The sequence below is a fragment of the Dama dama genome, chromosome 27 (genome assembly GCF_033118175.1).
Source record: "Dama dama isolate Ldn47 chromosome 27, ASM3311817v1, whole genome shotgun sequence".
NCBI lineage: Eukaryota > Metazoa > Chordata > Mammalia > Artiodactyla > Cervidae > Dama > Dama dama.
In genome coordinates, this window is record NC_083707.1 from 47,821,892 (window position 1) to 47,849,308 (window position 27,417).

The 27,417-nt window shown below is 40.8% G+C and overlaps 1 protein-coding gene across 3 annotated transcripts in view; it reads right to left on the bottom strand.

Moving 5' to 3' along the window:
• Positions 1-25,135, bottom strand: part of SMAD2 (SMAD family member 2) — an 82,062-nt gene extending 56,927 nt beyond the window's left edge. Inside the window, exon 1 of one of the 3 annotated variants that reach the window (XM_061130774.1) lies at positions 25,043-25,135. The gene's annotated coding sequence lies outside the window, so the exon portion shown is untranslated. Of the gene's footprint in view, positions 1-24,599; positions 24,756-25,042 lie in introns of those variants that run through there. The other 2 variants (XM_061130775.1, XM_061130773.1) reach the window with 2 other exon arrangements.
• Between the last annotated feature and the right edge of the window lie 2,282 nt (positions 25,136-27,417).

Sequence of the window (27,417 nt, forward strand, 5' to 3'; positions counted from 1 at the left end):
CCCTGCTTATTTAAGTTCTATACAGAGTACATTATGTGAAATGCTGGGCTGGAAGAATCACAAGCTGGAATCAAGACTGCTGGGAGAAGTACCAACAACCTCAGACATGTAGGTGATACCACTCTAATGGCATAAAGTGAAGAGGAACTAAAGAGCCTCTTGATGAAGGTGAAAGAAGAGAGTGGAAAAGCTGGCTTAAAACTCAACATTCAGAAAACTAAGATCATGAGATCCGGTCCCATCACTTCATGGCAAATAAATGGGGAAAAAGTGGAAACAGTGGCAGATTTTATTTTCTTTGCTCCAAAATCACTAGAGATGGTGACTGTAGCCATAAACTTAAAAGACGCTTGGTCCCTGGAAGGAAAGCTATGACAAACCTAGACAGCGTATTAAAAAGCAGAGACATCACTTTGCTGACAAAGGTCTGGATAGTCAAAGCTATGGTTTTTCCAGCAGTCATGTATGGATGTGAGAACTGAACCATAAAGAAGGCTGAGCAGCAAAAGAATTGATGCTTTTGAACTGTGGTGCTGCAGAAGACTCTTGAGAGTCCTTTGGACTCCAAGGAGATCAAACCAGTCATTGCTAAAGGAAATCAACACTGAATATTCACTGAGAGGACTAATGCTGAAGCTAGGGCTCCAATACTCTGACCACGTGATGTGAAGAATAGACTCACTGGAAAAGACCCTGATGCTGGAAAGACTGAGGGCAGGAGAAGGGGGTGGCAGAGGATGAGATGCCTAGACAACATCACTATTCAATGGATAGGAGTTTAAGCAAACTCTGGAAGCCTAGCATGCTGCAGTCTATGGGGTCACAAAAGCCAGACAGGACTTAGTGATGGACAATACAATAATCTGAAAATGGGCCAGAAGCAAGCAATTGCCTTTGGCCAAATTCTGCACTAATACAAAGCAAAGGTCTGCTACTACTAGAAGGAAAAATCCTTAACAAAATATTAGCAAATCATTCCCAGTACCATATATAGAAAATGTGATACATCATCACCAAGTGAGGTTTATCCCAAGGAGCAAAACTGGTTTACCAGTTTAAAAAAAAAAAAAAAAACCAAGCTCTTCATTTACAGTATACAAGAAAAATCCGTATGATTCTCTTAACGGATGCAGGAAAAGAAAAGCATATGAAAATGCTAATTTAACATCTATTGTTGTTTACTCACTAAGTCATGTGTGACTCTTTTGTGAACCCATGGATTATAGCCCACCAGGCTCCTCTATCCATGGGATTTCCCAGGAGAGAATACTGGAGTGGGTTGCCATTTCCTTCTCAGCAATCTTCCTGATTCAGGGATCAAACTTGAATCTGCCGCATTGGCAGGCCGGTTCTTTACCGCTGAGCTACCACAGAAGCAATTTAATATCTATTCACGATTAAAAACTCTAAAGAGAATTAGAAACTGAAACAAGGAAGAAAGGATAACTGAAAAACTACAGCTGGCAACATATCTAATGATCAAACATTAAGTCCCTTTCAGTTATGACTGAGGATAAGACAAGGATGCCCACTGTCACCATTTCCATTCAGTAACGCACTGGGTGTTCCAGCCACTGCAATAAGGCAAGAAAGAAGTAAAACACACAAAGACTGGCAAGAAAGAAGTATATTCTCTGGTGATATGACTGTCTCTATTGGAAACTGCATAAAAATCTATAAAAACACTAGTACAATTAGTAAGTGAACCAGTAAGGTTTTAAGATAGAAGGTCAACATATAAAACTAACTATATCTCTACATACAAGAACAGAAAAGGAAATTTAAATACATAACTGCAACAACAAAAAACCTATAGGTCAATCTAAATAAAGATACTCAGGGCCTTTATACTAAGAAATGCAAAATATTACTAAGGTAAATGAAAGAAGACTGAAATGAATACAGACCATGTTTACAGACTGGAAGACTCAATATTGTGTAAATGTTTATTCTTCCCAGTTTGACATATAAATGCAAGCCCTATTGAAATTTCAGCAGGATTTTTTTTAAAGAAATTGATATGCTAAAATTCCCATGGAAACAGGAGATCTAGAACAGTAAAACCAATCCTGAAAAAAGGATGATTTTGGAGGACTTATACCAACTTATTTCAAGACTTCGTAATCAAGATCATAGAGTATGCATAAGAAAAATAAAGAGAGTGAAATACAAGAGTTCAGAAATAGACACACACATATACAGTCAACTCATTTGCGACCCAAGTGAAGTGAAAGCCACTCAGTCATGTCTGACTCTTTGCAACCCCATGGACTGTACAGTCTGTGGAATTCTCCAGGCCAGAATACTGCAGTGGGTAACCTTTCCCTTCTCCAGGGGATCTTCCCAACTCAGGGATTGAACCCATGTCTTCAGCATTGCAGGCAGATTCTTCACCAGCTGAGCCACAAGGGAAGCCCAATACTGGAGTGGGTAGCCAATCCCTTCTCCAGCAGTTCTTCCCCACCTAGGAATCGAACCAGGGTCTCCTGAATTGCAGGCGGATTCTTTACCAACTGAGCTATCAGGGAAGCCCTTGCTATCAAGGTTACCAAGGCACCAAGTCAATCTATTTTCAACATTTTTTCAACAACATGGAAAATAGTAAGCCTCAATCACTATCTCATACCATCCTCAATGGGAAAGGAAAATCTTACCTCTAGAAGGAAACAAAAAATACTTTTATGTCCTTAAGATATAAAGAGCACTAACCATAATAAGAAGTATAAGTAACACAAACCTCATCAAAACTTACAATGCTTGCTTACCTAAAGACACCTTTAAAAAAACAAGTCACAGATTAGAGAAAAAATGTTATAAATATATATGGCAAAGGACTACTATTCAGAATATGTAAAGAACTGCAAGTCAAATAAAAACATGAACTCTGTTTTTTAAAAAAAATAGGCAAAAGACAAATTACAGCTATTTCATGAAGAGGATACAGGAGTGCAATAAGCACATTAGGAAATGTTTAATCCAACCAGTCCATCCTAAAGGAGATCAGTCCTGGGTGTTGATTGGTAGGACTGATTTTGAAGCTGAAACTCCAATACTTTGGCCACCTGATGCAGAGCTGACTCACTGGAAAAAAAACCCTCATGCTGGGAAAGATTGAGGGCAGGAGGAGAAGGGAATGACAGAGGATGAGATGCATAGATGGCATCACCGACTCAATGGACATGGGTTTGGGTGGACTCTGGGAGTTGGTGATGGACAGGGAGGCCTGGCATGCTGTGGTTCCTGGGGTCGCAAAGAGTCGGACACGACTGAGCGACTGAACTGAACTGAATATCAACCACCTTCAGAAAAATGCAAGTTAAACTCACAATGCATTACACATCTAAAGTGGTTTAAAAATATTCTGACACCACCAAATGCTGGTGAAGACGTAGAATGTATTAGTTTGCTATTGCTGCTGTAGCAAATTATCACAAACTCAGTGCCTTAAAACAATACAGATTTACCAAAATGAGTTTTAATAAATTAAAGGAAGTCAAAGTATCGTCAGGATTGGTTCCTTCCGAAGAGTCTAAGAGGAGACTTTGCTTCCTTCCCTTCTCAGCGTCTGTTGGCCTCCTGTATCCCTTGGCTTTGCCCCGTTCCTCCATCTTCAAAGCACATCACTTCAGTCTCTGCTTCCACTGTCATACTGCCTTCTCTTTCTGTAATCAAACCGCCTTCTACCCTCCTGTAAGGACACTTGTGATTACATTTAGGGCTCATCCAGATATTTCACAGAAACCTCCACATCTCAAGATCCTGAACTACACCTGGCAAGTCCCTTTTGCTGTATTACATAATATTCACTGGTTCTGGGGATTAGAACCTGGGTGTCTTTGGGGACCATTACTCGGCCTGACACGTGTAGCAACCGGAACGCTCACACCCTATTGATGTGAGTGTAAAATGGTCCTGGGCCTTTGGAAGACTGGCAAGCTCCTAAAAAGTTCAACATACATCTACCCTATATCAAAATAATTCCACTCCTAGACCTATATTCAAGAAAAATGGAAACTCAGGTTCACAAAAAGACTTGTACAAGAAATGTTCACAGCAGCCATATTCACAATGCCCTAAACTGGAAATGGCCCAAATATCAAGAAAACTGGAAAAAAAAAAAAATTAAATTGCTGTATATTCGCACAATGGAATACTGTTCAGGGACAAAAATGACTGAACTACTTATACACTTTACAACACAGATGAATCTCAAAACTCTCATGCTGGGAAAAAAATAATAAAGTTATTATTTAAGAACAAAATATACAAAATATACACTGATTCCACTTATGACTTCTAACAAGTGGGGAAACTAATGTAGTGACAAAAGTCAAAATAAACTGTCTCAGGAAAAGGGAGGAACACACAGAGGAATGCTTGGCCAGAGGCACAAGTACCTTTCTGGGGTGATAAAACTATTTTCTATATTACTTTGAGAAATAATTACATGTGAGTAAACAATTAGCAAAACTCACAGAACTGAAAATTTAAGGTTTGGGCATTTATCACATGTAAATCACAACTCAGAAAAATTAAAAAGCACCTAAACAAATACACTAAGAAGTTCCAAATAAGCAAAGTTAAAAGGATTTCTTAACTAAAAAACTTATCAAACCTTCAATATGCCAACTCATACTGTAAGCTGCAGAAGGGAGGAGGCGGCAGCTGACCAACAACGCAAGTAAGCCTCTATGTGTCTGCCACAACCTGGAGGTGGGCCTCTACAGGCACATCTAGGTGTGTGCTGAGGAGCAGGGACAGGTGTGGTGGGGGGAGGGAGTTATTAAGAACAAAAACCGAGAGCCCAAATGACATCCAATCACAGACTTAATTGGGGCAGTGGCGGCAAGGCTGCAGTACAGGGGGAATACGTTTACTGTTTAAAAAATAATTAAGTATAACTCTCAGAAAAGGACTCTGAATTCTCAAAAGGTCATTCTCAAAAGTGATTTTCCAGCTAAAGATACTGAGGCCTTGGTATAGTTTGCTAGAAAATAATGGTCACAACCTAATTATCAATAATCATTATCATATTCACCCCCCTCAAAAGGAAAAAACAATTAACAGGTCCCCACCCTAATTCAGGAGAATGTCCCAAGGGTCCCAAATTTCATAAATTTACTTGGCCATAGTAACTCTTTTATGGGGACACCTCTGGAATTCCACATAGCAACACTGCCCTGACATCCTTGATAGCCCAACTGTGATTTATATGCTAAAAATCTGAAAGGAGTCAAAAAATTAGATTATGTGACTTCCTTTAAAGTTTTCCCACTGTGAGGTAAGTAAAGAACAATGAGAACTGGACAGTAGATAGCACCATTAAGCGGTCTAGAGTGGGAGATGCTGTAAAAATGCACATAAATAAGCATACATAAAAGTGCTGTATATTATAGTATACTAGAGTAAATGTTATAATTGAAAAATACTATAGCATATAAAACTACAACCTGACAAAACAAAGCAGACACATAAAACTTCACCAAACACATGTAGATGTTTGCAAACCAAAGCAGACATTTGCAACTAACAGGCAGCAAAAAGCTCATTTGGCCACGTTTAAACTCTGCTGAGTCCCTACTGTGTGCCACAGGCACGCTCTGGTGCAGCCAGCTGCCTGAGCCTCAGGACCGCGTGACAGTCTCATCCGAGCGCCCAGAACAGGCTCCTTAACTCAGCCTCTGGAAGGGAGACGCATCACAAAAGCAACGACAGAGCAGAAGTGTGACGAGAGAGAGAAAATGAACAGCAGGCAGAAAGTTCAGTATGTCTGAGACACAGGAAACGGTTTAGGAGTTACAAAAAAAGAAAAAAAAAATGCAGATATTGCTAGAACCGAATACAAGGAAGCAACAAGGGAGAAGAGAGGGAAGAGCGAGGCCAATCCAGTTTAAAAAACCGAAGACAGAAGTTACCGCTAATATTAAGAGCATTACTTTAGTGACTGCAGAAAACAATTCACATGTGTTATTGGCCAACTGGATATTGACAGTTTAGGGAAAAGGAGGGTTTGAAGATAATGGTCACTAACCAGGGTAACTAAGCAGCACGGAATGGTGCATTAATCACTATTCAGAACACAGAAACAGAAGCCAATCTGAAAACTAAGGTTATAGGGTCAGTATTAATACATGGCTTTACTCGTGTTCATCACGTGACCAGGGGACGGCCGCAGAGGGTAGGCAGCGGAGGAGAGCGCACACCCGAGCAAGGCAGAGCCAGCAGTCCTGTGGAGAAGGCTCGGGTCAGAGGACACGCCAGGCACCGCCTAAGCTCCACACCCATTTTATCCTTAGAATAAAACTCTTGTTCCTAAGTTAGAGGAAAGAGCCCTGTTCCTTGCGAAAAACTGCCAGAACAAGCAAATACAACAAGATGCTATCTAAAAGTGCCTCTATACCTTTAGTTCAATTAATTCAGCCATGAGAATTACAGCTAGGAAAATGAATAAAAATTAAACTTTTATATTACCAGCAAAATGAAAGGGATTCCCAGTGTCTGGAAGAACCTGAGTAAACAGGGTCTCTGTTTCACATTTTTTAGGAAAAATGTTTCTTGTGAGTTAAGATATATTCTTAGGGATCTGAAAACTTTCTATAAAATCTTCTTTAAAAACTTTTTTCTTCATGGAAATGAAAACATGAAAAGTTTAAGCCTATTCTGGGTCATCTGAACGGCCTCATGACCTGCTACTGCCTCGATATCAGGGTCCCATGTCTTGAAAAGAGAAGTTATGATCACTTTGGAACTATGTGATCACCATAGTTACCAGTCTTCACTTGTCATGTCTTAGTAATCATGGCTGGTTAACTCCTGGCTAATTATCTCTGGAGACTTTTTCAATTATGCAATAAAATAATTTTTTCAGTAATGCTAATACACTTTAATTAGTTGGGCACTTTAAATAGCTACAGTATCATATATGCAGCCAAAAGTTCTGAAATGTAAACAGACTGAGTTTAGGTTTTTATAAGGTATCAATTTCTGCATGTTCCAACTTGAGGACAAAACAGAGTAAGAAAGTAAGAAAATTAGATTTACGATCAAGTTATCAAAATATGAATGAATCTTTTACATAATACAGATTTCCTTCAGTAGTGTGGTAGCAAGCTCTGTACTAAAGTCAGAAATGTTTTTCTCAACATCTGCCAAGAATTGAAAAGTTCAGATACTAACCCTGCTCCTAATTCCAGCTGTGATACTTAACATAGTGCAAATTTCAACAGAACAGGAAAACTTCACAAAGAAGAAAGCTTACCAAGTGACATTTTAGTAAAACTGGGATTCCAAGATTACTCACTGGAAAGTTTCAGTTAAGTAAGAGGTCTGATTATCCCGAACTAGCAAATAAAGCCCTCAAGTTATTAATAACTGTAAAACAGTTTTACAAATGGCATTCCCTACATTTCACTTCTTCAGTCTTCAATTTGCTATTCTTCGTATACTGCTTTTTATTCTGATAAAAAACCCTATCAACTGAATGTGTATTACAAAAAAAAAACTCTCCAAATCCTCAGAATGTTTTTTCATTTTCTTACATTGTCTTCTAGCATACAAATTTATACTTTAATCAAAATATTTTATGATACAATTTTGTTAATTTCTAAAGAAATCTCTTTCTGCATTCAAATATAATAGCAAACATGTACTAAGTGTTTACTCAATGACACATTAGTTTAACAGTCAGCTAAGCATTAACTCATTTGATTCTCTTAAGAATTCAGTGGGGTGGGTACTATTATTTACAAATGAGGAATCTGAGACAGATACCTTGATTTTATAAAGATATTGCTCTGACATTCTTGTAGAAGTCTACATTTGCTTTTCACATTTGGTTTTTAACTTACCAGGACTTTCCATTTAAGGGGTGAGATGGCAGTCTGTGTCTCCTTTAAGGATGCCTATCTTACCAGCGTGTGCGTGTGCATCCTCAGCCTCAGTCGTGTCCAGCTCTTTTTGACCCCATGGACTGTTAGCCCACCAGGCTCCTCTGTCCAAGGGATTTCCCAGGTAAGAATACTGGAGTGGGTTGCCATTTCCTCCTCCAGGGGATCTTACTGACCCAGGGATGGAAACTGCATCTCCTGTACTGCAGGCGGATTCATCACCACTGAGCCACCTGGGAAGCCTATTTTATATATAAGCACCATTTATTAAACAGTTTATCTTCTCTTTACTAATTCAAAATGCCACTCCTGTCACATATCAAATCCCTGTAAATAAGTGTCTCATTGGGGACTTCATATTCTGCTCATTGGTGTGCTTATTTACTACTACTGCTTTCAAGCAAGTTTTGACATTTGAAAAGTGAGTCCTCCCTCACTCTTTTTAATTTGGATGTTACTTTTAATCTGATGGACCTCCCTGGTGGCTCAGTGGTAAAGAATTGGCCTGCCAATGAAGGACAGTCGGGTTCAATCCCTGGGTTGGGAAGATCTGGAGAAAATGACTACCTGCTGCAGTGTTCTTCCCTGGGAAATCCAGAGGAGGCTGGCGGGCTACACCCATGAGGCTGCAAAAGAGTTGGATGCAACTTAGTGACTGGGCTTCCCTAGTGGCTCAGCTGGTAAAGAATCTGCCTGTAATGTGGGAGACCTGGGTTCGATCCCTGGGTTGGGAGGATCCCCTGGAGTAGGGAACAGCTACCCACTCCGTATTCTGGCCTGGAGAATTCCACGGACTGTATATAGTCCATGGGGTCGCAAAGAGTCGGACACGACTGAGCGACTTTCAATTTCACTTTAGTGACTAAACAATGACTTTTAATTTGATGTTGTCAAATTCCACCAAAACCCTATGGAACTTTGGAAGGGCAATGAATTTGTATTAATTTATGACACTATATATTCTTATTTATGAAAATATTTCCATTTATTTTGGACTTAATACCCATCAGTAAGTTGTCTAATTTTCTGCATAAAGGTGTTACATATCTTATTAAATTTACTTTTTCCTCCAGTTATCGTGAATTTTATTGTGGTTAGTGTTTATTTTTTTAAAAAAATAAGTATTTCAGTCATACAAAAACATATATTGAAATACCCTTGGATCACCCATCCAGCTCTGTCAACTCAGCATTTTGCAGTATATGATTAGATACAAGACATGACAGACAGATTTAGCTAAAAGTCCCCTATGAACACCTTTATTATCCCACTGTCCTTCCTCTTGCTTCTCAAGAGATAGCCATGATTTTTACTTTCCCCAATGGTCATTAAAAGGTTTTGATACACATGGTATCCGTAACAATAAAGTTTTGCACACTTCACTGCTCATGTCGCTTCATTCTTTTCACTATTAGAACTATTCATGCCAATACATACAAATAACCTGCAGCTCTAGGGCATTCACTTTAGCTGTCATACAGCATTCCACTGTATGACTCCAACACAGTTCAGTGTCTAGTCTCCTTCTAAAGAGTAGGTTGTTCCCAATTACCCACTCTTACAAGCTCCCATTAGTAGTTTGGTATATAACTTCTCATTCATATATGAGAGAGCTCTTTAAGGACAGAAACTTCTGAACTTCTTGATCAAAACAGAAACCCCACAGCAAGAAAAACGATTTTTCACTGCAGCCTCACACAGACACTTAAAACAGGCATTTTATTATATGTTATCCTCTGCCATCTCTCTTAAATTGAGGGTTGTGAACTACTGATGACTACGAAATCAACTTAGTTGATCCTGAGCAGTATCTTTTTTAAAAGAACAAAAAAGAAAAAACAAAAACAGAATACAGTAGAAAACAGATCACACTCAATTTCAAAAATTTTAATTCGGCCTCTGTCTCATATAGTATCAATGAATTTCCCACCACGGGTCTGTAAAAAACCTATGAAAAACAATGCCTTAGGACAATATACCAAAAAGTGGAAATGCTGCCTGGCAGGACATGCACATGTACATCTTTACCAAGTACTAACAACATGATTACACTAATTGTCATTCTTACCAGGGAAAAGTGAGTTCCTATTTTACCCACTATCACATTACTTGGTCCCTCAAACTTTCGTCAAAAGCATGAGTGCAACATAGAGGAGGGCTGTCAACACTTAGCATTTCCCCAATTACTAAGAAATTTGAGAACATTTTCATGTTTACTGATTCTTCAGGATCCTGTTCCTTTGAATCGTTTGTTCACATTCACCATCTTTTCCTTGTCCGTGCTTAGTCCCTCATCGTGTCCGACCCTCTGCAACCCCGTGGACTGTAGCCCACCAGGCTCCTCTGTCCATGGAATTCTCCAGGCAAGAATCCTAGAGTGGGTTGTCATTTCCTTCTCCAGGGGAACTTCCTAACCCAGGAGTCGAATCGGGGTCTCCTGCATTGCAGGCGGATTCTTGATCAGCTGAGTTACCTGGGAATTCTTTATATAATCATCTTTTGTTAATTACACAAGCCACATATATCTTCACCTAGCAAGTGACTTTTAATGGCCTTTTTTAAATAAAGTATTTCATTTTAAAGAGCTCAAATTTATCAGTATTTTAAAATATGTATACATATTTTAAATTATGTATCCTTTCATATGCTGTCACCTTTTAAAAGTCAAATTGCAAAGTTTTGCTGTTCACCATTGCAATCTATTTTGGTGTGTGATGTAGGGTAGGTATCTTCTCCTCCCCAACAGAAACAATCAAGTACACCAGTACCATATATTGAATCATTTCCCTAGTGATTACAAATGCTACTTGTGTTTCTAGGCTTTTTTTCCCTTTCCTTCCATTAGTCTATATCTGAAACAAATACCATCACATCTTAACCATTAAAGCTACAGAATTATGTCTTGGTATCGGACAAAATGAATTCTCTTTCACCTTTCTGCAATTTTACTTGGAATGACACTGACTTTATAAATAAGTAGAGGAAAACTGATATGTATGATACTGCATCTTCTATTCATAAACACAAGTATATCTTCTTATAATTGAATATTATATGGGTCTTATAATTTTTTCCATTAAGGTCCCACAGGTTTTTATTTTTTCCTAGGTATTTTGTAGTTTGTGTTGCCATTTTAAAGGGTGTTTTTTTTAAATTCAGATTTTGCTTGTTGTTGGCATATAGTAATGCATTGGTTTTTATATACAATTGAGCCTTGAATGAGAAGATTAGAGATGCTGACCCTCCACATATTTGAAAATTCGCATATAACTTTACAGTTAGCCCTCTGTATCACAGTTCTACATTTGAAGATTCAATCATGAATGGGGTAGTACATAGTTACTGAAACACACACACACACAGAAGTGGACAGGCACAGTTCAAGTGTCAACCATATTAACTTTTAAAAAAATCAACTTTATTGAGGCATAGCTTACATACAATAAAATGCATGAGATGTTAAAAATGTAATTCAGTGAGTCCTGATAAATACATACCTCCATATAACCACCATCCTTGTCAAGATACAGAATATTCTCACTGTCTCAGAAAGTTTCCTTGGATTCCCTTCTGAGTCAATATACCCTTCATATTCCTGATTTATATCAAAGTAATTTTTACCTGTTACGGAAATTCACAAAGTTGTAATCACGCCACAGGTACACTTCTTTTTTTTTTTTAACAAAGACCATTTACTCAAATTAACCAAGTTCCCTTATATTCCTAATTTTCTAAGAAATTCTGTCAAGAATAAGTACTGAATTTTATCATATGTTTTCCTTCACCCATTGAGATTATCATAGAGCTTTCCTCTTTTGATGTGTTACTGTGATGAATTTCATTTACAGGTTTTCTAATGTTTAACCATTTTTACGTTTTGAGACAAACCCTAATTAATCACAGTGGCTTTTCTGTTATGAGCAAATACTAACACATTTTATCCAAAATTTCATTGCTGCGCTTATTACTGAGGTGTAGCCTGTGTGTTTCCCTTCCGATACTACATCTGTCCTGACAGCTGGTGGTACTAAGATTACAGTAGCCCAGCAAAATGATTTTTTCTCATATGTTCATTCACTGCATCTCTTCTAACAGGACCCAGACCACGTAACATTTTACGTGACACTGGAATTACTGGTTCTTCCCAAGTTTTACAGGACTTGCGCATCTGGGATTTTCACTTGGGGTTTCGATTTTTTGAAATTTTTATTTAATTTCATTTCTTTGTATTTTCTAACCATGAATTAAGATTTTAAAATTATAATCTAATCAAGTTTCACATCCTTAGGCCACTTTTGGTCATTTATTTTGCCAGAGATTTCCATTTAACCTGTTTTCCAATCTAAAGGCAAAAAGCTGTTCAGTGTTCTCAGTTTTGAAATTTCAGCTTGTCCACAGTCCTATCCCTTTTTTCATTTCTAATATATTTGTGCCTTCTTTTTCTCCTCTATCAATCTTGGCTAACTTAAGTCTTTTCAACTTAGCGCTTTAGGTCTAGTCACTTCAATTATATTTTTCCCCAATTAATATTTCTCAACTTTATTTCCTTCCTTTTTCTAACTCATTATATTGTATAGTTAATGCATTTATTTTTCTTTACTAAACATTCTTAATTCTTTTTTTTTCATTCTTAATTCTTTAATAAACATTTAAAGTTCTAAATTCCCCAGGCAGGCAAATGAGTTTTTGTTGTATCCCAGTTTTGATAAGCAGCATTTTCATCATCCTAAACATTTCTCATGTTTACGATTCGTTCTTAAATTTAGAAACGTTTTCCAGCATACCACTATGGATTCAGGAGCTGATGCTATCCTCCTGTTACGTTTCTAACTTAACTGCACTAGGGTCCCAGAACATGACTTGCAGGGTACAAATTCTTAAGAATTTGTCAACATTTGCTTTGAGGTTTGATACATAACCAAGTTTTATAAAATTCCACAGGTATCTGAAAAGAATATATCATCTGTAATCGTTGCATGCTTGCTAACTGCACATTTCCAATCCTGTATAACCTTATTTTTTATCTATCTTTTCTTAAATTATTGTGACATATATTAGAATCTCCTAGTACAATTATTACACATTTGTTGATTTATCCTTGTAATTCTGCCAGTGTTACTATATAGATCGTTACAGACTGTCCTATCACACCCACCTTGCCCTGCACCCAAATTCTTATGCAGAAATCTAATTCCCAATGTGATGTTATCTGGGGATGGGGCCTTTGGGAAGTGATTAGGATCATGAGAGTGGAGGCCTCCTGAATGGGATTAATGCCCTTTTAAGAGAGACCCCAGGGAATTCCCTTGCCCCCTTCTGCTGTATGAGGTTACAGCAAAAAGACAGCTGTCTATGAAGTAAGAAGCGAGCCCATACCAGACACCAAATCTGATGGCACCCTGAACTTGGAATTCCCAGCCTCCAGAATTGTAAGAAATAGATTTTCACTGTCTAATAACGTACCCAGTCTACAGAATTCATTACAGTAGCCCGAATGGGGATTATGCCTAACACAACTTTTTGCATTTCTTTACTTTAAAACTACGTCATCCTAGTTTTAAGTGTATCTACTAAGAGGCATTTAACTAAATTTTTTTTTAATTTTCATTCTCCTTTAACCAGTAAACTTAATCTGAAATTATGTACTTTCTATCATCTTATTTTGTTTTCTACTTCCTAAGCAATTTCTTCGATTCTTTTTTCTCCTTTCCTGGCTTCTGCTTGAATGATCACATATTCATCATTTCAACCCCTTCATCCCCACTGGTTTGGAGTTACACATTATATTCCAATTCTTTCAGGAGGCACTCCTGAAATTTTTAATGTAAAACTTTAATCAGTGGTTGTAGGTGAAGACAGCAAACAAAAACCAAAATCACACACAAATAAAGGAATTTAAAAAGAAAAGACAATAAGAAGAAAGGCAAAATTCTGATAACTGGAGAATGGATGAATAATAACTGTGAACAGATTTCAGAAACTACTACTAACTCTAAGCTACCTGTACAGAACCATTCTATTTACACAGCAGAATTCTCAAAAGGTTAAGTCGTGGACACCAGCAGGCATAACAGGAGCTGAAGACCGGAGGGGGAAGGCGATAAGAGAGACAGGATTGAGTGGGAGATATCTGAGAAGCAATCACCTACTTAGATCTGCTCCTCCACTGGGTAACTGCCCCTTTCCCTCCGCAGAAGACTAAACCTTTATTCTTGGCAGAGAGGAAATGAGTCTACCTGGACTGGGGAACGATCTGGGTCCTGTTAGGAGTAAATGGACTCCATGCTAAATGCAGACACTCCCCAGCCCTTTCCTTCATTGAGTTCTGGTTCCCAAAACACTAGAAGCCAGACCTTTACCCATTTAGCCAGAACAAGACTCCTCTCTGGGGTACCTGACCAACCTAGGAGGAGAAACAGACAAGACACTGAAATCAAGACTTTACCAACAAACAGTCCACTCAGATTATTCTTCAATGAAACTGAAAGGAGACATGCCTCACTCATATGTTGAGTTTCCAATCAACTTTTTAGACCCCTACTTTCTTAATTAAGAATTACTTGGATTATCTGAAGAAAAATGAAGCAAAAACAGAAAAACAGCTTTAAGAAGTTTATATAGAGAAAGAAAACACTGTCAAAATCATCACTACACCCAGAGAAATGAGAGAAAATATAGCAACCCTGACCAAGAGTAGCATGTTTTACAGAGGAAACAACCTTTACAAAGGGAACCATTCAAACACTAAAAGAAGAGCTCTTGGATTGCCCAATGTCCAAACATCAGAGATGACAATGGAGGGAGGGGGAATTATCAAAGAAATCAAGAAATATCCCCTGAACTGAAAGATGGGAGCTTCCTGATCGAAAAGGTCCATCAAGACCCCAGGCCAATGGATCAAACATGCCCACATAAAGGCTGGTGGCTGTAAAACTTCTGAATGCTGAGGAGACAAAGGAAGAGCCAAAAGTTCCCAGATATAAATTTTTTAAAAGGTCATATAGAAAAGAATAAGAATGGATTTGATTTTTGGAACAGTAACACTAAGTGAAGCCAACAGAGCAATGCTCTCGTAATTCTGAAACACAATTATTTTCAACCAAGAATTCTATTAGCCACCCAGGATTGAATAAGGGTATTTTCAGACATACAGTATCTCCAAATATTTTCCACATACACTCTCTCTTAAGGAAAGTCCTGAAGGGAAGGATATGTTTTATGAAAAGAAGGGAGAGCAAAAGAATAAGAGATCTAACAAAGGAGAAAGGCTAAGGAACCCCACGAGGGTGGAGGGGGACCCCAGGACGACTGCTGTGTACAAGTGTCAGAAACCAGTGCAGATGGGAACGGGTTCAAACAACATGCACCAAGAACGATACCGGGCTTCTCTCCAAAGTGGACAAACATCGTGAAAGTCAATGGAAGCATGACTGTCACTGATGAGACCTACTAAATGTTGAGAATGAACGTGACAATAAATAACCACCTGGTCTGCGTTAACCAACATCCAGATTTCTGATCCTATAGATTAGAATGCAAAGGAAAAAAACCTGCCTGTTAAGAGGAACTCTCATATGTTCAGACATGTTTATATACATATGGAATTTTAGACCCAGTGCCATTCAACAAAAATAGGATGCAAACCACACATGTTAATTGTAAACTTTCTACTAGCTACATTTTAAAAAAAAAGGTAAAAATAGTTGAAAGTAATCAGTTAAAAGTAATCCGCCAACAGTCGGCCATGACTGAGTGACTGAACTGAAATGAATCATTTTAATAATGCAATCAGTTCAGTCCAGTCACTCAGCTGTGTCTGACTCTGCGACCCCATAGGCTGCAGCACGTATGAACTTATCCTACCATATCTAAAAAGGGTTTTCCCAGGCGGTTCAGTGGTAAAGAACCCACCTGCCAATGCCGGAAACAGAGACAAGGGTTCCATCCCTGGGTTGGGAAGAGCCCTTGTAGTAGGAAGTGGCAACCCACTCCAATATGCTTGCCTGGAGAATTCCATGGACAGAGGGGCCAGGCGGGCTGCAATCCACCGGGTCACAAACAGTTGGACATGACTCAGCACACACACAAACATCTAAAATACTATTTCACTGTGTAATCAGTATTAAAGATCAAAATACTTTATTTACAGTAAGTTTTTTTTTTTTAACTTAAGTATTACAAATCCAGTGTGTTTTACATATGCAGCCCATCTCAGTCTAGACTAGCTACATTTCAGGTGTTCAAGGGCCACATACAGCTGGTGGCTATCTACTGAACAGAGCAGCTCTAGAAGGATACAGAACTGGATAGCAGGAGGTAAGAGATCTGAGGGAGAGTTACTTTTCATCATTTACTATTTTGTTCCTTTTGAATCTGGCATCATGTGCTCTTATTATTCAAAAAATGAATAAAGTGCATTTCCTAAAATATATTATAAATGTAGATATCCTCTGACCTACTTCTAGAAATCTCATCTATGGATGTATATAATGATGCAGAAACAAAGTTATTTGTTGCAGTACTATTTTTAACAGAAGACTGGAAATAAACGTCCATCAACAGAGGACTGATGAAATATATTATAGACACAGATACAAAAAAATACTGTGCAACCAAAAGAAAGCTAAAAAGTAATTATATACTGACAAGGAATAACCTACAGGATGCATTATTAAGCCAAATACAGGACTTCTTTTTGTAATAAAAGGTAACACATGCACAAAGTTGCTCATATATGCATAATGCTTTCAGAACAATACAAGAAAACCTCCTAATGCTACTTGCCTTTGGAAAGGCAACTGAGTGGCAAAGGACAGGCATATCAAAAAGACTTCAATGTATCTTTTGAATTTCAAGTTTGAATACAATAATGTATTACCGACTTTAAAAACCCACTATTCAAAAGACAAAAACAAAAAACCGACTATTCTACATCTAACTAGTGTCTGCTTTTTATTTACCATGCTTGGCATTCATGGGATACTTAAGCCCATCTACAAAGATTAGTGTTTTTCTAGTTTTTCCATAGACAAGCTTGTTTTTCTCAGAGTCCACAGAAGTTTCAATGATAATGGAACAGATACATACTTACATGTGTGCATTTTAGTATACATTTTAGTATACAGAATTTTATCTCCTTTTCCCAAATGGCCATAGCATCCCAGCCCCAGCTACTGGATTATTTATCTAATAAATTCCCCAAGGTTTTTCCTTGACACTAAATGATTTTCTAAGCTTCTGATACCTGGAGACTTTTTTCTCCCTCGCCTCCCACTCTAAATCAGCTATGTATGTATGTATGTATATGTGTGTGTGTGTGTGTGTGTGTGTGTGTGTATAAAGCTGTGCATATTATTTAATATTTGAAGGAGGAGAAAAGGGCCTTATCTAATGTTTCTTTGTATGATTTTAAGAAATCTAAATAAAGGAAGTACAATCAATGATGGCAAACACTGACGTAGTATGATAATGGATAAAGACAGCTAAACTTGGCAGCTCAGAATTCAGTGATGACTTTTCTAAGGGCAGCAGGAAGGCAAATATGGAAATGGGTGACAAAAAACATGAAGTTCAAGTCTAGAACAAAGAAAGTCATTCAGTGTTGAAAGTAAACGTAGATGTCAAACATCTTCAAATTAAAAGTATAAAACATTTCCCAAATATCCATATATTTATTTCAAAAGAAAATCAAGTTAGACATTTCAACATCAAATACGTGAAAAGTGATGGTGCTGCCTCAAAAAGAACACCTAAGTTCCTGCTGAAATAATAGAAAATTGCTATTAGATTTTTGACAATCCACATTCAAACATGTATCACACAAGATAGGGAAAAAAGCAAGATACATTAATGACCTGGATTTTTACAACTGTTTTAGTCAAAGAAACCAGGACAATAGAAAGCATTAATGAACACACACACACACATAAAAACCAGTTTAAAAAAACATACTTCTCAATCTTCACTGTAACTTATTCCCAAAGTTATACATTAGTAAGGAAAGGCACTGCCAACCGGAAACCCAACCCAAGTTGGCCCCATGGAAAGCAATGGGTAATGTGCCTTTTAAACAAAAGCAAAGAGAAACATCCATGTGTTCAATTTTATGGACTGTTAAAACCTAATGTCAGAGCTTGAATTTAACCCTAAAAAGCAGGTCATTAGTTCAGAGAAAGTCCACATTAAAGGAGGACTGCTGTGCAGAGTCTATCTGTTCTTCAGTTCAGCTACATTCCTTTCACTTTTAATGAGCTGTGTGGAATCCACAGGTCTATATTCAGCTTATAAACATAAAATTACATACTCCTTTATCATCCCCAAATTGTAAAAAAGGATGCAATTATTAAGAGACTACACAAGCCCAGACTCAAATCAGCACAAATATTCATTACTCCAACTTCTCTTCAAATTCCCAGAGTCTGTATTGACCTTCTGCTGAAGCAACAACTTAACACCCACATCAACTGGGTACAAGTCCTCAGGTGTAAAAGTCCAATTAAAACAAAGACTAGAGAATGTCCAACAGAATTTTCTTTAAAATTAACTAAAATTAAATTCAATATTCATTTCCTCAGTTACAGTAGCCATATTTTAAGTGCTAAATAGTCACATGTAGCCGGTGTCTACTATACTGAATGGTGTGGGTCTACAGCAAAGATTCTTCTCTACAATCTATTATTCCTCTAGAGCCTCAAAGGCTTCCTGGGGGTAAAAGAATGACAGGAAAACTGTACAGGCAGGACTTTAGTAACTGCCACTTTGCTTACATTCTGAGACTCTGTATAATGTCGCTGTTGCTGGCAGGAGCCTTCCTTCTGGGTGCTGTTGTGTTCACAGGTCTGTGTGAGGTTTAAGTACTGTTTAGAGCAAAAATGACCAATGCACAAACCTCAGGCCAAAGCGGGACCCTCCTGATACTTAAAACATCACACAAAAAGTTTAATTGGCCAGCTTACCTGAACTACAGCCTAACTACCTGTCTATAAATTAAAAGCAAGATCTAAACAAGGAAGATTTGCATTCACTGCCACAGATAGAGCATCTCTAGTCAACAAAAAAGTTTCCACAGTTCATTCAAATCAAGGGAGAAAGCCCATGTGCCCAGCTTCCACTGCACCATTTATCAGGAGTTTACTCTGTGAACTCTGAACACCCGATTCACCACCACACATTCTGTAATGAAGGGTGTGATTAAAATGGAGCATTTCTTTAATATTTACAAATCCTTAACCATTATCTCTTTACAGAAATTTTGGAAAAAGCTGAAGTAACATATGCAAATGTACTTTATCTTAAACAGGCAAACTACAAGATCACAGATTTACTACACTGCATCCTCAGAGTTTTTGAATTCAAAGACTCAAGGTAGTAAATTTGATGAACTTGCAGTGGCTCCTCCCAGTTATTCTTCCTTACTAGCTGAATACTTTAAACCTGAAGCTATGCCTACGCTCTCCAAGAGAAGGGCGGTAGTGGGAAAGGGCACTACAGACTGGTTAAGGAAATGCAGGTTTTCAGATGCAAACTGGACATGGGTACTGAAAAGATCAAAACTAAAGTCTGCATTTACATTTCATTGTTCCAAAGTAATCCCAAGATTTTGAAAAATTACAGCACTACCTAGAAGAGTTAGTGACAATTTCATAGTAAAATTTTAATGAGAATGAATCACTTTAGGATTTGTTTTCTTAAAAGCACAAACCTAAAGACAGATCTAAATGACCAGGTATCTGTTCTCTATCAATGTGGCTCACTTATTATCCAAAAGAAACCCATACACTCTAGAATGTACGGCAAGTGTGTAAGCCACAATTACCTCAACTACCTTAATATTTCTGGCTATCTATAACTAGCCAAACCAAAGGCAGGGTCCAAACCCATCTGACTTGGCAAAATTACATTCTTCCTACGTGAAACTACTGAAATTGAAACTCAGAGCTATCCTTGAGATTCCTACCTATAATCAGTATTGAAGTATGTCCTAATTGAACAGATCACAATTATACCAATCTGAAGAAATGATCAAAATTAAATCAGAGATAAGCAATAAGCCTCAAACTGTGCATTTTTAAACACAAAGGACTGGTTTACTCTTGTACTACTAGTTTTTTTAAAAGTCCTTTTTTTTTTTTTCCCCCAAATAGCTAAGGCTATAATTACAAGGTCACCAATTAATATTAACATTCGATGGAGTAGATGGTTTAGAAAGTATAACCCAGAGATAGGAACGAGGAAGATCCAAAAAAGTTATCAAGGCTAATATTGAACAGAAATCACTTATAAGAGGCATGAAGACCTCAATAGACAGACTAGCCAACTGTCCACACTGGTTCTAGAAATTACTAGCATACTTAATCTTAAAACCCAAGTGAACAATTGTACATGACATCCCTGCAGACTGACAAACAGAATGACTTCCTCTGAAGTGTGTGGGTGTGGGTGCTGTACCATTCAGATCACCCTTCTTTACTATTGGCCTAGCATGAAAGATTTTTCAGTCTGGAATGAAGGCCCCCAGGATGGCAAAACAAAAGAAAAGCAGCTTGGTCACAGTAGGTACTGTGGATCTTTCATGAAATAAATCATTAGAATCACGTTCTACTCCTTTAAGAACATGTGTTAATCATCCTGAATGACGATCTAAAGTGTATTATGTCGATTACCACGCTCTTTAAATAGATTTTCCCAAATATGATTTAAGCTAATTGATGAACATTCATTGCTGTGCTTTCAGGTCTGGTCCTGCACTGAATGGTTCCAGACAGGCTAGTCAGGCTCCGAGTACTTGTTTCTGTGTCTTGTAGATTATCTCCATTATCCTCACCAAGCTGCTATCTGTTTCACCTAACAATGGACAGTAGGCTAACAGTTCCCCATCCTCCTAGTCCACTCCCCACTAGACTGGCCTCGGACTCCCACATTACCCACAATCTATTTGTCTCTAATCTACTGTGGGTTAGAAGTAAGATAACTTCGCTTGTTAAAAACATAGGAAATAAATGCCAACAGGATCTAATTAAGGGTAGCGATGACTCTCCCATGACTAGGGTTATAAGGTTTGGACTTGGGACAATTTGGCTACCCTTGGCCTTTCTGCTTAATGTCTGTTTCTCATATGTATGTTGTAATAGGTCAAGGAGAAGAGGGTAGGAGAGTTGTCTGAACTAGAAAGAAAACAAGTGAAAACTACAACCAGAAGAGAACGAGAGAGATATCTGAGAAGACCCTTATGTCTTCTCAGGTACTGTTTTAGATACCTTCATACCCTCATCACAATCATTTACTCTTTCTAATAACCTTAAGAAGTAGGTGCTATCAGCTCCATTTTCAGTCAGAAAACCAAGGCTCAGGAGTTAAACTAATTTGTCCAAAAAAACTGAGAAACTGACTGTAAACTTTGGTCTCTCTGACCCCAAAACCCAGGGCCTTTCCACTACACAAGGTTACAGCCCAATCATCATTCTTGGTTTAGCTAATTGTTTTTATACTTTATTTCTGGTTCTTTCACTCGAACCTGACCAGTTCAGGTTTGCTTTCTTCCCCTAACCATTTTCTATAAAGTGAAGCAAAAGTCGCTCAGTTGTGTCCGACTCTTTGCTACCCCACGGACTACACAGTCCACGGAATTCTCCCGGTCAGAACGTTGGAGTGGGAAGCCTTTCCTTCTCCAGGAGATCTTCCCGAAGCAGGAATCAAACTGAGGTCTCCAGCATTGCAGGTGGATTCTTTACCAACTGTGCTATCAGGGAAGATATAAAAGGCAGTGGATAATCAAACCAAGGCCAACTTAGGCTTAGCTCTTCAAGTGTTCACCTGCTCAGGAACAAATACCAATTTCTGAAAGACTGGTCATACCTTCAATTTGTAGAGACTGTGCAAAACTGGTGACAAGTTCCCTCTTTCCAAAAAAAAATACATGACCTGTTCCCAGAGACGACGAGAGTGAACACGTGACCCCTTCCCCAGTGCTGTGCTGAAAAGCGGCACAAGCATACTTCAGGAAGTGGCTCAGTCCCGTCCTACCATCTCCCTCAATTTGTATCAATACATTAACATGATTTTCTAAACACTGGAGGACAGGGCAAGGAGACAGGAAGACTTCCCACTTTTCCAATTCCATTAAGGAACAGCGTATACTTGTTCCCTGTTACTTTACTGCCTAGCTCAGGGCTTGACACAGAACAAAACATTTTACTGTTTAATAAATGAGTAAATGTTACCTGTTCATTAAATACAAGTTACTTGTTGAATAAATGCATAACCCTGCCTGGGCTGGTTTTGAAATCTTTTTATTTCACATTTTCTGGCATACCTTTTGTGATACTTAGTGGAAAACATTTTTCCTCCTACAGATAAAAATGGCTCCTCTACTCCCATCAAAAGACATGCCCCTCTCCAGCCTCTAAAAATGACTCTTGTCCCAAGAATATGAATAAGGCTCCATCTGCCAGACTGCACTAAATACAGATTTTATATGCATTACAGAAACACCTGTATAAAAAAGCTGCTACAAAAAACGAGGCCTTAGAAGTCCTAAAGTACAAAACCAAACAAGAATAAGGAGTGCTTTCGGACCTTTTAAAAAACCCGAAGTTGAAAATATCTGCAAAATAACTATTCAATAGGTCTTTGATCAGCAGGTCATGCAGCTGAACTATTCTGTCACTCAGATTTCCCCTCAATGTGAAGTAACAAGATTTCAGCAACACGTTTGAAGTATTTACAGTATGAAAATGAAAAGGGGACATTTTGCCATCTTCAAGTAGAAACAACCTTTGTTCTTACTAAAGAGAATTTCTGCTGAAATATACAAAACTATCCCCAAATTCCTACTTAAGAGTTAAAGCACATAGCAAGCCTGACAAGCCACAAACAACAGGAAATTACTCTGCACAGTTTCTTGCAAACTATTATTTCATGAACCTTACAGATGTGTGTGTAGAGATTTGACCATTTATTACTAGGTACAGGTTAGTTACAACTTTAAAAAGCCAAACTTTGCTGAACACTTACAATGTGAAATCACTTTAGAAGGTATAGCTACAAACTATAAAAACCAAGTTCTAACAGCAATTTCATACTTTTAAAAAAAAAAAAAAAAAAGCCCAGAATGGATGTTTCCAAACACCTTAATTAAAATAGACCAAGGAACTACTCCAAACTCAGCTTTAACATTAAGGGCTTAAGTGGGCACTCATCTTAGAAATGCCCATAGATTTGAACTATTCTTATTTACTACAGCAACTAATTTTACAGCATAAAAAAACATAAACTTTAAAAATAAAATCAGTGTTGGTCTCTGACTTTGATATAAATGTTTGCTAAATGAACTTTTGGTAGAGAAAATTCTATCAATATCCTGTATGGTTTTTTTTTTTTTTTAAGGCAAATGAAAAACATCTTCAAACTATGACACATTTATGAAGCCCATTTTACATTACTTCTTTTATCTCTGTGAATATTTGCTTCATTTACTTGCTCACAACTTCCCAAATTTAACTATTTAGCTTAGACATCCCCTAACCCTAACTTAAAATTTTAAGGGATCAAAACTAGAACAGCTAATGTATATGAAAATAATAGAAAGTGTATTATCTATTAGTCTCAAGGAAGGCACCCTTAACAATCAGTGGTGAAGGTTCAATTCATATGAAATCAGAAGATGGAATTTTTGAAATGATGGAATCACTCCAAGCAAGTTTGCGAGATCACTTATTTATTCACAACAAATTTAGCTGTGTCGTGCTGAAACTTTAAAACACCACAATTTAGGATACCCCAAACTGTAACAAACACGACAAGACTGATGGAAAAATGCTACCTGATTTTCGTTTTACCTGGAAATGTTTCTTTTTAAATAAAGGGTTAGTTGACAACAAACCGATAGTATTTAGCTTTTTCAAGGGTCAAGAGGAAGGAATAACAAAACCAACCTAACTACTGTTTTTTCTTTTGTTCAGGATCAAAAGGAAACCATTAACCACGAAAAGATTAAGTAAGTAGAAGACAAAAGTACTCAATCCAAGGGCAGTATTCCCCAAGAGAGAAGAAAACAATTAAAGCTGCAGGATTTGAAAACCAAGTTTGAAATACGTGAAATCAATTAGCGTGCTCTCTAAAGGCGTGTGATTAAAAAAAAAAAAAAAAACTAATAGGCTCCGCTCACGAGCAACTTTCACAAGCGAGTGGAGAAGTTATGTGGACGGAGTACCAGCCGTGTGCGTGTTTGTGTGAGAGCACACGCTCGCGATTCTGAACCCCGAGACGAGAATAGTTAACAAAGGTTACAGCACCAGGGGAGGGAGAAGGAAAAAAAAAAAAGTAGAAGTCTCGCATGCTCCTAACTCGGGCTTCCCAACAAGTCCCCGAAACCAAAGCTCCGTCCCTGCGGGATTTGAAAATCACCACCACAAACTACCGAGGGTGTCCGCCACGGAGGAGGAGGGGACGGGCCGGGCCACACAGCCGGCCCCCGCCCCGGGCCGTGCGCGCGGGCGGGCGAGCGAGCGGGCGGATGGCTCCCAGCGCCGACCCCGTCCCCCCGGCCGCCCCGCCCCGCGCTCCGGCACCCACCGAGCGGCCCGGCGCCTCGCCACACCCCGGCCCCCCGGCCCCCCGACCGGGCCAGGTGACACGGCCGGCCCGCCTCACCGACCCCGAGCCCCACAGAGACACACCCCGGCCCCGAGGCCCCGCCGGGCGCCGCGGCGTTACCTGGACCGGGGCTCCGGGTCCCGCCCCGTCAAGAACCCGGGGGGGTCCGGGACCTTTGTTCCTTCCTCTTCAGAAGGGGATGGAGGGACCGGGAGGGGAGAGGGGAATGGGCCGACTGGAGGCGGAACTGAAAACACTCTGGCGGCCGCCCCGCCCCCCCAGCCGGAGCCCGGCCGGCGGCCCCGGCGCGCGGGGAGGGGACGGGAGAGGGGGCGGCGCGGGCCCGGCCGCCGCCCGCGGGGAGGAGGGGGTGGGGACGCGCGTCCCACCGCCGCCGCCGCCGCCGCCGCCCCTCCTCCCCTCGGGCGCGCGCCCGCCCGTCTCGCCCCCACCCCGGGCGGCCCCCGACGGCCGAGCCGTCCTCCCCAGCCGCGCCCGCCGGCCCCACCTCCGCTTCCGCCCTGCGCCCTCCGCCGCCGGCCGCAGCGGCGCGGCGCACCCACCTCCGGGCGGCTCGCTCGGCGCTCGCTGGCTGGTGGCTGGGAGCTGCTCCTCCGCCGCCGCCGCCGCCGCGGCCGCGCGGTAGCCCCGCCTCCCACCACCGGGCCGCGAGCCCCGCCGATTCGCCGGCGCAGCCCCGGGGGGCTGGCACCCTGCCGCCCGCTGATTGGTGCCCCCGGACGCCCGTTAGGGGCGCGAGGCACGCTGGCCGAGCGCGCGGCCTTGGGCGCGCGCGCGCGGGAGACCTGGGGAGCAAAGAAAGGGAAGGGGTTAGGCCCGAGCGCCCGGGTTAGGGCCAGGGCGAGAGCTGTGGGCTCTGAGAGGCGCGGGCCGCTACCTCTCCCCACCTCCTTTCCCTCCGGCCTCCCCGCCCTCCCGGCCGGACCGGCGGCGCACGCAGCCAATCAGCGCGCTGGGTGCTCGGGGTGTGAGCCGCGCGTCGGGGGCCTCGAATCGGAAGGGAGACGTCGCTCGCTGATTGGTCCCGCCTCCCCCGTAGAGCGTGAGGCGAGGCGCGGCCGGGAGGGCGGCGGAGGGCTTAGGCGGGGTGGGACGCCCGCGGTTTCGGTTGGCTTCGTCTCTCGCGCGCTCGCACGGGAAACTCTGGGAAGGGGAGTGGGGGGCGGGGAGGGGAGGCGCGTAACCTGCCGTGAGGGCGACCACCCGTCTGTCCTGACCTCGGCCCTGGTCCTCCGTCCCCGTCTCTGGCCGGCACCACTGGGTGGGGCCTGTCGGAGGCCGCCGCCCGGCCCACCTTCTCTGTAGTCAAGCCGGCAGTGGAGGCGTGCTCATCCTCGGAGTGGGAGGCCCCGACGGTGGGCGAGCTAAGGGGCCGAAGGGGGGTGTGCCGAAGCCTGCGTGCCTGAGCCACGCGGGGCGCACCCTGTGCGAATGAGTGGGCGCGGCCCTCGTGGTGGTAAACGGGGGCGGGGTCCGAGATGTAAATAAGCCCAGGGCCGAGCTCTTTGCTTGGGCTGTAGGGTCTGGTGGGGGGGCGGGGGGTGACTGGTATTTTTCTTGAACGGAACCTTGGTCCTGTCTTCGTTAAAAAATGGTGCTCATCATGCGTTCTCTGAATGCTCCTTGTGAAGTCTAGAACACAAGTGCTTGGCACGATGTCCCTCAATTGCTGAGTTAACTGCACTGCTCTGAGTTTCTGCGCTGCTCAGGCGCTGTTCTTAGGCCCCATCCTCCCACGTCTGCACTCCAAAGCCTCTAAGCGGCTAGAAACTTTGGTCGCCTTTTCCTTACAGACCCCCAGCCTCTGCCCGAAGTCTTGAACCCAGCCAATCACATCAAGCGTTTATCAAGCATGTACGATGTTAGGCAGAGAACACCATAGAACCCGAAGTTGGGGTCTCACGTAGGTCGTTGGTGGCAGAGACTAGACCTGTAACACGGTATTCTAGGTTCCTGTCTGGCACTCACTCCCATGTACACTGCTTCGTGAATTTAACAGAGGACTCGAGGCAGAGCAGCACTGGCAATACAAATCAGCAAACAGGAAGTACCAAATGACCATTTCAAATAGACTTTCTGAAATATATTCTTTCTTTTCAGAAATGAAGGCTTCTCTTTAGAGGAGACCTACTGTTGAACTTGGAGAGAGATTTGGTCATCCTCAGTGTCACGGATTTTCCAAATATCCTTTTTAAAAAAAATCTCCATTTCTACTATCTCCCTCCTCGAACATGGAAGTGTCACAAACATCAAAAGTTTGATGAAGAGCATGAACCCCGGAGTTGGGCACATTGTAGTTTTGAATGCAGCTGTGCTTCAAATCTGTGACCTTTGGCAAGTGAAATTCTCCTGCAATGATAGCTGCTTAAATATAGTTGTGTGAGGGAGGTGGGAGAGGGGTTCAAGATGGGGAACACATGTATACCCATGGCTGATTCATGTCAATATATGGCAAAAACCATTACAATATTGTAAAGTAATTAGTCTCCAATTAAAATGCAGTTCAGTTCAGTTCAGTCGTTCAGTCATGTCTGACTCTCTGCGACCCCATGAACCATAGCACGCCAGTCCTCCCTGTCCATCACTAACTCCTGGAGTCCATGTCCATTGAGTCGGTGATGCCATCCAACCATCTTATCCAATTAAAATTAAATAAATAAATAAGTATAGTTGTGTGATGATTAAAGAAAGTAGTAAATATGAAAGTGAATAGCACAGGGTTTTGAAGTTCGAAGAAAACCAATAATCATTATCATTTCTTCCCTTCTGTTGCCTGCAGGCACATAGTTCAAGATGAACCCACTCAGCAGAAATCTTACCTTCAAAAGTTTACCTTCAGAGTGGCGTCTCCTCTTGTAAATTTAGAGGCAGTTCTACTGACCTCTTTCTAAAAACAGCTTGTGAAGGAGAGCTAGGA